Below are 15,496 nucleotides of genomic sequence, written 5' to 3'. Positions count from 1 at the left end.
CTACAGCTGAACAACTCTTTCCATAATGGAGGACCAGATATACTGAATTACTGTGTTGATGTGTCTCTACAGCTGAACAACTCTTTCCATAATGGCCTTGTCATTGAACAAGCCCAGAGGGCCAAAGCCTCTTCTGCACACAACATGATGGACAATATCTTTAAACAATATCTTCAATTAAAACCCTTCATTAAAACCCACTAAATATAATTTTAGTGAATCCCTTGTCCTTCCAGGTGTTAGACTATTATCAGTGAGTCAGGTGTTCTCTGAACCTGGTCCTGGAGAGCCACTGGGTGTGAGCTCTGTGGGCTACGGAATGAAGCTACACAAAGAGACTGTTGACTGAAAGTCATCTGACCTTGGCAAAGGACATTGGAATCAGTGTGTCCATGGAACTAGCTGCTAAAGAGGCTCACCAGTTGAGTTCATCAGGAACTTAGTGGGTTCATCTAACAATCCTAATCACCAGCTGATACATTTTAATCTCATACACAGGGTAAACCTTCCACCTAGAAAACATCATTTAATAGAAATCACAACCGCTCCTCTGTGTGATCTATGTAATCAAGGTGCCTTGGGCTCCTTTAATCATATGTACTGGGAGTGACCAGGGGACATGTTTTGGAAAGAGGTATCCTCATACCTTGTTGCCCCAAACTGTTATTACTGAATGATAATTCACCACTGTCATTACAGCAAAGACGTATAATGTTGTCAGGTTGGACAGCAGGTAAAAAGATGTTGGAACTAAGATGGCAACCACCACACCTCATTGGATCAGCACTTTTATAGATATGATTTATTTAGAACTATCCACTGCTAGGATCCATGGGGCTAGCCAAACAACAAATGCAGCTGAAACCATAAAATAACTCCTGTAGTGGGTTTTACCCAACAGATTGACCGTTAATTATAATTTGTGTGCAAATGTGTACCTTGATTTAGTATTTAATTTAATGGAGATCAGGTTGGGTGTGTTGGGGTGGTCCCAGGAAGGGTTGGAGGGTGGGTTGGGGTGGTCCCAGGAGGGGTTGGAGGGTGGGTTGGGGTGGTCCCAGGAGGGGTTGGAGGGTGGGTTGGGGTGATCCCAGGAGGGGTTGGAGGGTGTGTTGGGGTGGTCCCAGGAGGGGTTGGAGGGTGGGTTGGGGTGGTCCCAGGAGGGGTTGGAGGGTGGGTTGGGATGGTCCCAGGAGGGGTTGGAGGGTGGGTTGCGGTGGTCCCAGGAGGGGTTGGAGGGTGGGTTGGGGTGGTCCCAGGAGGGGTTGGAGGGTGGGTTGGGGTGGTCCCAGGAGGGGTTGGAAAGTGGGTTGGGGTGGTCCCAGGAGGGGTTGGAGGGTGTGTTGGGGTGGTCCCAGGAGGGGTTGGAGGGTGGGTTGGGGTGGTCCCAGGAGGGGTTGGAGGGTGGGTTGGGGTGGTCCCAGGAGGGGTTGGAGGGTGGGTTGGGGTGGTCCCAGGAGGGGTTGGAGGGTGGGTTGGGGTGGTCCCAGGAGGAGTTGGAGGGTGGGTTGATGCAGCTGAGGTGGGTGATTGTATATGTGGTTTATTATAATTGTATTTATCTGCAATAACTAGTTTCCATAATATACTGATATTTTAACAGTATTGTGTCTTTAGCTGTATAACCATTCCTGCTGCTATTTGTTCTGATATATATTTTAACAGTATTGTGTTTCTAGCTGTATAACCATTCCTGCTGCTATTTGTTCTGATATATATTTTAACAGTATTGTGTCTCTAGCTGTATAACCATTCCTGCTGCTATTTGTTCTGATATATATTTTAACAGAATTGTGTCTCTAGCTGTATAACCATTCCTGCTGCTATTTGTTCTTGTCTGTGTTCCTTTCAAATAAATAAAAAGTTTCAACAGAGTTTCAACTGAAAATCAGAGACCGGGAAATCAAGTCACATGCTGGTGTAAGGACATGGATTGTTCAGCCTGTGGTAAAAAGGTCAACATCGGACAAGTCTCCAGAAACAAAAAGAGAACAGAGAAATCACAAAAACGGGAAACAAGAAACAGGCATTCCAACGAAAGACACATAGACATGTTCACACTGTTGAGTAAGAGAACACTGAGGTGAGTGACTCATCAGACGAGGAAGTCACACTGAAAATCCTGACTTTTTCCTGGCGGGCTGCACGGCTACTATGTCTCCCCCTTGCTAGAGGGACAGCCGGTGGGTATGGAGATTGACACAGGGGCAGCTGTATCTCTTGTGTCAGAAAAAAGACACTGAAACACCTTCCACTTCAACCAGCGCACCTCGTGTTAAAGACTTACACAGGTGAATCTGTCGCTGTGAGAGGCATCACTGATGTCACAGGTCAGGTAAACAGACAAACTGAAAAGCTGCCACTCTATGTTGTGAAAGGAGACTATGCATCACTACTGGGATGTTCATAGTTGGAGAAAATCACACTGGACTGGCCATCAGTGCATACAATGACACATGGAGACACATATCTACCTGCCATCTTAAAGAAACATGGGGAAGTCTTTAATGGACAGCTGGGTAGTATGAACGACATTACATGGAAGCTTAGCATTAAGCCAGACAGCAAACCAACGTTTCTGAAAGCAGGACCTGTACATTATGCTATCAGACCATAAGTTAAGGCTGACTTGGAGGCTTTAGTCAAGAACAAAGTACTGGAGCCGGTCAGCATGAGTGAATGCATGAGCAACACCCATCTACCAGTCCTTAACACTAGAACCACCTGGCCTTTCAGCTAGTAGGGATGGGTACTCCAATATTCGGGGTGTCACACTTTTCCCCCATCCCTAGCAAACACAGCTGATTAAACTAATCGCATTCTAAACTGAAGATTATGATTAGTTAATTATTGGAGTCAGGTGTGTTAGCTGGGGCTGGGGCAAAAGTGTGACACCAATCAGGCCCAGAGGACTGGAGTTGCCCATCCCTGCACTAGAGCAAGGTGTGACACCAATCAGGCCCAGAGGACTGGAGTTGCCCATCCCTGCACTAGAGCAAGGTGTGACACCAATCAGGCCCAGAGGACTGGAGTTGCCCATCCCTGCACTAGAGCAAGGTGTGACACCAATCAGGCCCCGAGGACTGGAGTTGCCCATCCCTGCACTAGAGCAAGGTGTGACACCAATCAGGCCCCGAGGACTGGAGTTGCCCATCCCTGCACTAGAGCAAGGTGTGACACCAATCAGGCCCAAAGGAGGACTGGAGTTGCCCATCCCTGCACTATAGCAAGGTGTGACACCAATCAGGCCCGGAGGACTGGAGTTGCCCATCCCTGCACTAGAGCAAGGTGTGACACCAATCAGGCCCCCGAGGACGGGAGTTGCCCATCCCTGCACTAGAGCAAGGTGTGACACCAATCAGGCCCAGAGGACTGGAGTTGCCCATCCCTGCACTAGAGCAAGGTGTGACACCAATCAGGCCCCGAGGACTGGAGTTGCCCATCCCTGTGCTATAGCAAGGAGTGACACCAATCAGGCCCCGAGGACTGGAGATGCCCATCCCTGCACTATAGCAAGGTGTGATACCAATCAGGCACCGAGGACTGGAGTTGCCCATCCCTGCATTAGAGCAAGGTGTGACACCAATCAGGCCCAGAGGACTGGAGTTGCCCATCCCTGCACTATAGCAAGGTGCGACACCAATCAGGCCCAGAGGACTGGAGTTGCCCATCCCTGCACTATAGCAAGGTGGGACACCAATCAGGCCCCGAGGACTGGAGTTGCCCATCCCTGCACTAGAGCAAGGTGTGACACCAATCAGGCCCGAGGACTGGAGTTGCCCATCCCTGTGCTATAGCAAGGTGTGACACCAATCAGGCCCCGAGGACTGGAGTTGCCCATCCCTGCACTAGAGCAAGGTGTGACACCAATCAGGCCCCGAGGACTGGAGTTGCCCATCCCTGCATTAGAGCAAGGTGTGACACCAATCAGGCCCAGAGGACTGGAGTTGCCCATCCCTGCACTAGAGCAAGGTGTGACACCAATCAGGCCCCGAGGACTGGAGTTGCCCATCCCTATGCTATAGCAAGGTGTGACACCAATCAGGCCCCGAGGACTGGAGTTGCCCATCCCTGCACTAGAGCAAGGTGTGACACCAATCAGGCCCAGAGGACTGGAGTTGCCCATCTCTGCACTAGAGGAAGGTGTGACACCAATCAGGCCCCGAGGACTGGAGTTGCCCATCCCTGCACTAGAGCAAGGTGTGACACCAATCAGGCCCAGAGGACTGGAGTTGCCCATCCCTGCACTATAGCAAGGTGTGACACCAATCAGGCCCAGAGGACTGGAGTTGCCCATCCCTGCACTATAGCAAGGTGCGACACCAATCAGGCCCAGAGGACTGGAGTTGCCCATCCCTGCACTATAGCAAGGTGCGACACCAATCAGGCCCCGAGGACTGGAGTTGCCCATCCCTGCACTATAGCAAGGTGCGACACCAATCAGGCCCCGAGGACTGGAGTTGCCCATCCCTGTGACACCAATCAGGCCCAGAGGACTGGAGTTGCCCATCCCTGCAATAGAGCAAGGTGTGACAACATGGTTGATAAATAAATCCTTGATACATAGTGCATAAACTATTGTAAAGGATTGATTGCATGAAGAAATATTCGTGGAAATATATATTTTTTGTAACTTAAAAAAAAGTTAATTCTACAAAGTAAAAATAAAATCGGCCTATATCCTATTTCTGTTTCCCTTACAATAAAAACATTACAGTATAATCCATCTGATCAACTTTATTTGTAGATTCAATTAGTAATAGAGTTATAGTACTTAATAAAGTCAATTTACAGTTTATTTTGACCAAGTAGAATGAAAAATATAATAATAATAATAATATAACCAGCCAGCTGCGCAGGTGAAATTATTTGCTGTATTTCTAAACAAACGCACCAGTGCATGAACAATTATAAAGGATTAATTCCATGTATAAATATTTGTGTTAATATATTAATGACAAGATATAAAACAATAATGTGTTGATTGTATCAGACACTGTACCGAGCCTTTACACATGAACCAATCACGTCTTCTCTTTATGCTTCAGGTCCACAGTCAGCACACAGCTTCGGGGCTTTGTGTGAGCAAACCCCACAAACAAATCGGTTGCCCTGCACACAGTTTTATGGGACTTTTTCCGTCCGCTCTTACTTACTTGACATTGTGTCTCCTTTTTCCCCAGTGGGAGCTGTGGTTCTTGGGGAAGAGGGAGAACAGGACCTGCTGTCTTGACATTGTGTCTTTTTCCCCAGTGGGAGCTGTGGTGCTTGGGGAAGAGGGAGAGGAGGACCTGCTGTCTTGACATTGTGTATTTTTCCCCAGTGGGAGCTGTGGTTCTTGGGGAAGAGGGAGATCAGGACCTGCTGTCTTGTCATTGTGTATTTTTCCCCAGTGGGAGCTGTGGTGCTTGGGGAAGAGGGAGATCAGGACCTGCTGTCTTGGCATTGTGTATTTTTCCCCAGTGGGAGCTGTGGTTCTTGGGGAAGAGGGAGATCAGGACCTGCTGTCTTGAAATTGTGTCTTTCCCCAGTGGGAGCTGTGGTGCTTGGGGAAGAGGGAGAGCAGGACCTGCTGATTTGACATTGTGTCTTTTTTTTTTGGCTCCACGTGTCTCAAAACCACAGTCTCAGACAGTCGCTCACTCGGCTGGTCTGGTTTAATCTTTCCCCAGATATGGAAAGACACTGAGTAAGTTGGTTTCAACATCCACTGCTAACCAAAACAGAAGTCACATGCACCATTATCAGTTTCTATCTGGTTTCTATTGGCCATTCATCCATTGACAACAGAATATTATGTTACTAGTTGTTGCTTAGTAGCCAGAGCAATGCTGGCACTAGAGTGGTCATCTGCTAAATGAATGAACAGCAGGGATGTTGGTGAAAAAGTGACATTTGGAAATAGAGCTGCACCTCTTGAATGTTGAGAGTTATTTGATAAAGGTAAGTGTCATAGAAACTGCAGAATATGCTCTTTCAGATACAGCACTATATAGAAATCACAATGTTTTACCTGCATGTGACTCTGAAGGAGGATTTGATAAAGAGATGCTCCTTTCCCTGCATCTGTCAATTACAGACTATTGTCAATTTCATCTGGTCTATAGGCTAACTCTTATTATGTGTGAAATTAGTTTAGGTAGAGTCAATGATATGTTTTGCATTATTCTAAAGGCATATGTTTTGCAACACATTCTCACACTCAATTCGAGCAAATATGTACAAAAAGTATTTTAGCAGATTTTGTGCGTTTTTGTGTGGCTTAATTCGCCCCCCAAAAATGTATTTTCCTATGAATTAAGTCGTACCAAAATGTGTATTTTCACAAGAATTAAGCCACACAAAAATGCACAAATACGCACAAAATCTGCTGAAAACGTTTTTGTGCATATTTGCACAGATTGAGTGTGAGATTGTGTTGACTGCAACACATAGCATGTTTTCGTTTCCCACAATACATTTGATTAGTAATAGACTTATAGTAAATAAAACAGTCCTGTAACAGTTTATTTTTACAAAGTAAAATGTAAAACAGAATGGTATCAACCTGCAAGATGCGGTCAAATGATTTGCTGCTGATAAACAGGCATAACACAAACTCATCATTACACTATTGTCTTTCTAAATTAAATCAACCTCTTCACCCTCCTTATCATTCAGTTAAGCCTAATTTAAATTCATTTATGAAGTAACGTGCACAATTATCTCCCATTCATCCATTTGTCATTCATTCAGTGAGGAAAGAGAGAGTCATTAGTGCCTGGCTGGGTACCAACGTCCTACAGCGGATTAAATTGGGAATAGGTTAAAAAACGGGTAAAAAAACAAACAAAAACGGGTAACAAGGCATAGAATACTTTTCTATTTGTGATAAAAAAATTCTGACAAATGAGCAGTGTAAAATACAAACATTGAGGAAAAGTCAGGGAGCAGGACATAGGTTTATTTGGGGTCTGATTCTAGTGTTAAAAGGCAATTCCGCAACTTTTCAACCTCATATTCATCCTCTCCAGCACCAAAACAGTGTCTATATTTGTGAAAACAGCACGTTTCTATGATCTGTAGTTAAAAAGACAAGAAGAAAAGTCTTTACAAAATATGACATAAAAGTAAAACCTGTGATTTCCACCTGCAGTGAGTTTCTAGTTTCCAGTCCAATGGAGTAAACCCAGTGATTTCCACCTGCAGTGAGTTTCTAGTTTCCAGCCCAATGGAGTAAACCCAGTGATTTCCACCTGCAGTGAGTTTCTAGTTTCCAGCCCAATGGAGTAAACCCAGTGATTTCCACCTGCAGTGAGTTTCTAGTTTCCAGCCCAATGGAGTAAACCCAGTGATTTCCACCTGCAGTGAGTTTCTAGTTTCCAGTCCAATGGAGTAAACCCAGTGATTTCCACCTGCAGTGAGTTTCTAGTTTCCAGCCCAATGGAGTAAACCCAGTGATTTCCACCTGCAGTGAGTTTCTAGTTTCCAGCCCAATGGAGTAAACCCAGTGATTTCCACCTGCAGTGAGTTTCTAGTTTCCAGTCCAATGGAGTAAACCCAGTGATTTCCACCTGCAGTGAGTTTCTAGTTTCCAGCCCAATGGAGTAAACCCAGTGATTTCCACCTGCAGTGAGTTTCTAGTATCCAGCCCAATGGAGTAAACCCAGTGATTTCCACCTGCAGTGAGTTTCTAGTTTCCAGTCCAATGGAGTAAACCCAGTGATTTCCACCTGCAGTGAGTTTCTAGTCTCCAGCCCAATGGAGTAAACCCAGTGATTTCCACCTGCAGTGAGTTTCTAGTTTCCAGCCCAATGGAGTAAACCCAGTGATTTCCACCTGCAGTGAGTTTCTAGTTTCCAGTCCAATGGAGTAAACCCAGTGATTTCCACCTGCAGTGAGTTTCTAGTTTCCAGTCCAATAGAGGGGATTTTATTGCTCCCCACATCACTGTGAATCTGATTGGGTTTGAACATTTCTGGTTTTAAAATGATTTAACTTTTAAATTAGGTCTTCGAGGATAACTTTTTAACTTTATATTTTTAGAAATGCACAATTTTCACATATGATCTTATATTATTTTTACAGCTGCTATGGACCTTTAAAGGTCGTTTTTTAAATTCATTGTAAAGACTGGAATGGAATAAATGGAACGGTATCAAACACGTAATTTATTTATTCAATTTCAGCCATAAAAATGAACCCGTCCTCCTATAGCCCTTCCCACCAGCATACTCTGGGAAATGTCTCTGTTCTGGTGAAAGAGAAGTAGATAGTATCACATCTTGTTTCTGTTGTATCTACATGTATCTACATTAAACCACAGGTTCTGTTCTTGAGACGGATTGGGAAGAGTGGGGTGGAAAGGCTTTTTCAACACTACTGAAGTTAGCACAACCTTGTGACTAATTTAACTTAAACAAATGTTTTAACTGTTTGCGTTGCGATACTTGCAAGGGGGGGGGGTTCAATGTTATCTTTCAACCTTCCCAATTCCTCCCCCATGTCTCATATTCACTGTTATCTTTCAAACTTCCCAATACCTTCCCCTGAAATGAGATGTGGTGTGCAGCTTGCAGAGTGTAAAGTCCTTTAGTCTCTATGGGCCAGTTGACCAGTTGGTGAGGGCTACAGCATGGGGAAAGAAACTGTTCAGATGGGGGTCTGTAACATCCAATCACATAGGTTAACAGCAGCGGACAGTTGAAAATTCATCGCTACTAACTCAAACTGCCTTGGTTTGGATAAAGACAATCTCTGTACAGAAGTAGGATCTGAATTTGATCACCCGGTTGCAGGAGAACTTTCCTGCAATGTAGGGAATTTAAAACTTGTAGTGTATTTGAGATTTATATAAAAAGGTTTTTGAAGTCTGTAATAGAGGCTACTTCTTTTGCAAGAAAACAGTGACCGTCACAAAATATGTGAATATGTAAATAAGCTTGTAGCCTACGCAGTTACAAAATGGCTGTAGAAACTGTGGCACACATTTCTCTGCACAATTAGAAATCAGATAAATGTGTTGATTTGAAGGGAAGACTGGCAAACTCTTTTAAGTCTAGGCTAACTATTATGAAGTTCGGTCGTCAAACATTCAATAGAGTAGCCTTGAGATATGATCCTTTATATTGCTGAATGACCTGATTGTCTCCGTAGGATAAAAAAATATATATATATATATATCGCTACATGCTCAGTTATTTAGAATTAAACCGATTTGAAGGTGATAAGTCCTGCTACTAGTAGACTATGTGAACACTGTAGGGACCTACTTGTGGGTCCAGGTGGGTCGCAGGATGACATTGCCCAAATAAATACTAGTTTTCAGTATAAACTTAAACGACTAAAACCAAATAGAAAGTATGTCGAATTTTTTTTAAATCTCAGCTTGCATAGAATTGCATAGAATTGCTTTACAATTGCATTACACTTGGCAGGATGTGTGGAATTGCAGGAGATTAGCTTTGAAACATTTTCTGTTCCCTGCCAAGATAATACTTTTGACTTATTCTTTGGTCTGTGTGTGTTTTTCTTACCGTTATTTTACTGTTCAACCATTATGGTGGGCCGCGACTCAAAAAACACCTCAGTTGGTGGGTCATGAAGCAAAACAGTTTGGGAACCCATGCCTTAACAAACAGTGACACATAATATTATTATTATTATTATTGACACTAAACATAGAGATGAGGTGAAAAATATCAGTCATGACTACATGTTCATGTGATTGCATTAAACCACCTGACCTGTTAGTAAATGTTTCATTTGAATAAAATAGAACAATTGACATTCTAGAATTAGTTGTCACTGTGGTAACCACAACCAACATGCTGCATCTCTATTTAGGGGTCAGTGGTCTAAAATGAGTCTCTCTGGAGAGAGAGAGGAGGGGGGCCCTGCCTCTAAAATGAGTCTCTCTGGGGAGAAAGAGGAGGGGGGCCCTGCCTCTAAAATGAGTCTCTCTGGGGTGAGAAAGGAGGGGGGCCCTGCCTCTAAAATTAGTCTCTCTGGGGGACATGACATCAAAGCTAAGAGGTGAGATGATAATTTTGTTTAAGAATTTCCAAAACGCTATATACAAAAATATTTTATGTGTGTTTTTTCCTCAGAAATGGTTGCTTATGGGTACCTGCAAAATTTCTGTTCTCAGATGTTTTATTAATAGATTTGAGATGTGTATGAAAATATAATTTTTTTATGAACGCTATACATTTGTATATCCATTGTTTAGCGGGAATGGAATGTTTGTATCTTGTATATTTGACTGTGATATGTGGTTGTCTCACCAAGATATCTTAAGATGAATGAACTTACAGATGACATATCTTAATTTGACCCAGTTTCTCACAGCAGGAAAATTATCCTGCAGCAACAGGAAATGCTCAAGTCTTTTAAAAGCTAAAATACACTATAATACAGCAACTGTATTGTAAGTCACTCTGGGCCCGGTTTCCCGATAGCGATGGAATTTAGGGTTACCAGTGTTTTAAGTGTATCTTTCCTACAACGGCTGAAGATGTAACATGTATTTCCCACGCACCACGCAGAGAGAACGGTAGCTATGATGACTGAAAACACAACCGTGGGACAAACGAGTGACACATTTCTGGGCAAGGGCAGTCCATTTAAAATTAATTCATTCTTCCCTCGCCCTTTGCCCTGCAAGTGTCAACTCATCATACGTCATGATACGTCATTAGAAGTGTCCACTCATCATACGTCATGATACGTCATCAGAAGTGTCCACTTAACTTGAGGGGAGAGGGAGTCTTTGAAGTGTTTGAAACGCTGCCATGGATAGTTTCGAAGTAACATTACCACATGATCAATGACGTCCGAAGCTTTGTTTGGTCTCGTGCTTTTTCGAACCAAGTGTTGCAAAATGTGAGAGATCTCCCTGATTTCTCCCTGGTGCCGTCTCTTTCAAACACTGACCTCTACTGGACACCTTATTTACACATTTAGTTTGATGTCTTCCAGTTTGTAGCCCCTGAATGGGAGCTCAGCAGGTAGGGACGGGGATTGGGATCAGACATCAACATAGGCAAAAGATTGAATCCCTGCTATGGTCGAACAATTATTTTCTGTGAAACCACACAATCTTCCCATTGTTGTTTAAATAATGTGTTTTATTTAGTGTAGCCTATAATTATATTTTGTCTTTAGTATCCTAAATTAATACCACATATGCATCGTTTTTCAAAACATAGTGAACCTGGAGGCAAAAAGCGAACCCCACATTCTAACTAAATGTTGTTTATTAGCACTCAAATCTATCCATGGCATTTTCGGCACAATTTGGTGAAAGCCCCAAAGCGTTCAGAAAGCCTCTGATTCCCATCACTAGTGGATACCCCCATGAGTGTCTTTTAGAACCCCTCCTAAAACCACCTGTTTCGTTTTGGTTGTTGTTAATGACTCTTTGTTAGTTCCTTCTTCTGTTTGAGAGACAATGTTTTATTTCTTGTCGAGGAACGTAACAATGTTCATGTGATTAAATTAAATCACCCGACTGTTTGGATATGTCTGTTAGTAAATGTTTTATTTCTAAGAGATCATGAGTAAAAGAGAACAATGGACATTCTAGAATGAGTTGTCACTGTGTTCACCACAACCAACATGCTGCTCTCTGTTTAGGGGTCAGTGGTCTAAAATGAGTCTCTCTGGGGAGAGAGAGGAGGGGGGCCCTGCCTCTAAAAGGAGTCTCTCTGGTGAGAGAGAGGAGGGGGGCCCTGCCTCTAAAAGGAGTCTCTCTGGGGAGAGAGAGGAGGGGGTCCCTGCCTCTAAAATGAGTCTCTCTGGGGGACATGACACCAAAGCTAAGAGGTGAGATTACAATTTTATGAAGAATTTATTATGTTTATTTCTAAAATAAATAGCTATGTTAAGATGAATGCACTTACTGTAAATCACTCTGGATTAGAGTATCTGCTAAATCAGGAGTTCTCAATCCGGGGTCAGTGGAGGTACTGCAGGGGTTCAGCAGCACCCTGACTGGACTCGTTGCAATGGAAGACATTTGATAGAATTTTAATACGACACGACCACTTTGCCTACTCTTCATTATTGCCTAATATAATGGAATGCATATTTCTTTAACCAATTCTGATGGTTGTTACAAGCGGAATTTTGACAAAATTACCATTATACCAACACACTCTTCACACCCGTTTAACAACTCTAAATAGCTTTGGCAAAAAAAATATTTGTCTCTCTGAAATGAAGCCATTAAGTGATCGATTTTAAACAAACACATGTCTGTCATTGAACAACACCATGCCATAATTAGCTAGTGAGAAAACACAACCATTTATTTGATCATTTCTTTAAACAATAGAAGCTAATTTACGAACATTTCTGAATATGGATATATAGCGTTTTGGAATGAAACTCTTGTTATGTTTCCAAATCTGAGCTCAGAGTAGATGAGAGACGTTATGTTTGTCTCTGTTGTGTTGAAGCCCAATCAAGCAGGAGAGACCAGCCTCCCCTGTACCCAGCTGTGTGTCCATGAAGAGTGACCAGTCTATTGCTGAACCTATATTCTTCAGAGAGGGAGACTTTTCTACTGAACAAAGGTAAGAAGAACTCATGTGTCATGGTCAGTGAGTTAAACAACACTGTCTCTAGTCATTTCTCCTCTCCCATTTTCCCATTTCTTTTTGTTGTTTTCATAATCCATAAGCTAATCCTTTTTTCCATTTTCATAGTCCTGAAACAATATTAAACAAACCCAACATTCCCTGTGTGTGAGTGAGTGTGTGTGTGTGTGTGTGTGTGTGTGTGTGTGTGTGTGTGTGTGTGTGTGTGTGTGTGTGTGTGTGTGTGTGTGTGTGTGTGTGTGTGTGTGTGTGTGTGTGTGTGTGTGTGTGTGTGTGTGTGTGTGTGTGTGTGTGTGTGTGTGTGTGTGTGTGTGTGTCTGTCAGTGAGTGTGTGTGTGTGTGTGTGTGTCTGTCAGTGAGTGTGTGTGCACTCCCTGGATGAGGAGATGTAATCTCTATCCTGATTGACGTGTCACTTTTACCCCTACCTACATGTACATATTACCTTAATTACCTCAACTACCTGGTACCCTGCACATTGACTCAGTACTGGTACTCCTTGTATATAGTCTAGTTATTACCTCAACTACCTGGTACCCTGCACATTGACGCAGTACTGGTACTCCTTGTATATAGTCTAGTTATTACCTCAACTACCTGGTACCCCTGCACATTGACTCAGTACTGGTACTCCTTGTATATAGTCTAGTTATTACCTCAACTACCTGGTACCCTGCACATTGACTCAGTACTGGTACTCCTTGTATATAGTCTAGTTATTACCTCAACTACCTGGTACCCCTGCACATTGACTCAGTACTGGTACTCCTTGTATATAGTCTAGTTATTACCTCAACTACCTGGTACCCCTGCACATTGACTCAGTACTGGTACTCCTTGTATATAGTCTAGTTATTACCTCAACTACCTGGTACCCCTGCACATTGACTCAGTACTGGTACTCCTTGTATATAGTCTAGTTATTACCTCAACTACCTGGTACCCCTGCACATTGACTCAGTACTCCTTATAGCCTCATTATTGTTATTTTATTATGTTACTATTTCCTTTTTTTATTTAGCTAATTTTTGTTACTTTTTAACTAAATTGTTGGGAAAGGGCTCGTAAGTAAGCATTTCACGGTAAAGTGTACCACTGTTGAATTCGGAGCATGTGACATACAATTTCATTTAATTTAATTTGAAGGTCATGCGTAAAAACATGTCATCAGGTCGAGCAGTCGTCTCACGCCGAACGGTCGTCTCACGCCGAACTGCGCATTTGCAGGCCGTCAAATCAAAGGCACTCCTTCCAAATAAAGTTGTTTTTGACTAACATGAAAACGTCAGTTTGTCACTTTCACGAGGTTGAAGTAATAATGTGTTCAACTACTAAAGACAGAACATTTATAAAATGAACAAATCAATCAATCCAAATTAGATTTGTCACATGATCCTAATACAACAGGTGTAGACCTTACTGTGAAATGCTTACTTACGAGCCCTTAACCAACAATGCTGAGTTAAAAAATGTTTTACTAACAACTAAGGAAGTCATTTTTACTTCTTTGACTTCTCAAACCCTAAACCCTGGCCTGGTCTGCTTCATATGCGTACCACAATTATATATATATATTTTTTACATCAGCAGTTGTCACAAAGTGCTTATATAGAAACCCAGTCTAAAACCCCAAAGAGCAAGCAATGCAGATGTAGAAGCCCGGTGGCTAGGAACAACTCCCTAGAAAGGCAGGAACCTAGGAAAAAACCTAGAGAGGAACCAGGCTCTGAGGGGAGGAGATTATAAGAGGATATGGCAATTAAGGCCAGATCGTTCTTCAAGATGTTCAAATGTTCATAGATGACCAGCAGGGTCAAATAATAATCACTGTGGTTATAGAGGTTGCAACACGTCAGCACCTCAGGAGTAAGTCAGTTGGCTTTTCATAGCCGAGCATTCAGAGGTCGAGACAGCAGCAGTGGTAGAGAGAGAGAGAGGGTCAAAACAGCAGGTTCGGGACAAGGTCGCACGTCTGGTGAACAGGTCAGAGTTCCATATCCGCAGGCAGACCAGTAGAAACTGGATCAGCAGCATGACAAGGTATCACGTCTGGTGGAGCATGTATCGATACTGATAGGATCGAAAGAAGGGGAGCGCTGCTCTCGGATCAGTTTTGTCCATTCAAATCTTTCCTTAACATTAGAATTATTTCACAATACTGACAACGGATCAGCTTCTAGAAAGATGGAAGACATTTGATAGAATTTTCACGACACGACCACTTTGCCTACTCTTCATTATTGCCTAATATAATGGAATGCATATTTCTTTAACCAATTCTGATGGTTGCTACAAGCCGAATTTTGACAATATTACCATTATACCAACACACTCTTCACACCCGTTTAACAACTCTAAATAGCTTTGGTAAAAAAAACATTTGTCTCTCTGAAATGAAGCCATTAAGTGATCGATTTTAAACAAATACATGTCTGTCATTGAACAACACCATGCCATGATTAGCTAGTGAGAAAACACAACCATTTATTTGATAATTTCTTTAAACAATAGAAGCTAATTTACGAACATTTCTGAATATGGATATATAGCGTTTTGGAATGAAACTCTTGTTATGTTTCCAAATCTGAGCTCAGAGTAGATGAGAGACGTAATGTTTGTCTCTGTTGTGTTGAAGCCCAATCAAGCAGGAGAGACCAGCCTCCCCTGTACCCAGCTGTGTGTCCATGAAGAGTGACTGGTCTATGGAACATCCTCTAGAGTTTAGAGAGGGAGACTTTTCTACTGAACAAAGGTAAGAAGAACTCATGGGTCATGGTCAGTGAGTTAAACAACACTGTCTCTAGTCATTTCTCCTCTCCCATTTTCCCATTTCTTTTTGTTGTTTTCATAATCCATAGGCTAATACTTTTTTCCATTTTCATAGTCCTAAAACAATATTAAACTAACACATCATT

At 42.7% G+C, this 15,496-nt stretch overlaps 1 long non-coding RNA gene across 1 annotated transcript in view; it reads left to right on the top strand.

Annotated features, from left to right (window-relative positions):
- LOC311115711 overlaps positions 1-12,502 on the top strand; it is an 81,362-nt gene extending 68,860 nt beyond the window's left edge. Inside the window, exon 3 of the long non-coding RNA XR_014611309.1 lies at positions 12,441-12,502. This is a non-coding gene — a long non-coding RNA (uncharacterized lncRNA). The remainder of the gene's footprint in view (positions 1-12,440) is intronic.
- Positions 12,503-15,496: the final 2,994 nt, after the last annotated feature.

The sequence above is a fragment of the Coregonus lavaretus genome (genome assembly GCF_964263955.1).
Source record: "Coregonus lavaretus genome assembly, contig: HAP1_SCAFFOLD_530, whole genome shotgun sequence".
Lineage (NCBI taxonomy): Eukaryota > Metazoa > Chordata > Actinopteri > Salmoniformes > Salmonidae > Coregonus > Coregonus lavaretus.
The sequence above is the reverse complement of the archived record's forward strand: the minus strand, read 5'-3'. Positions and strand labels throughout refer to the sequence as shown.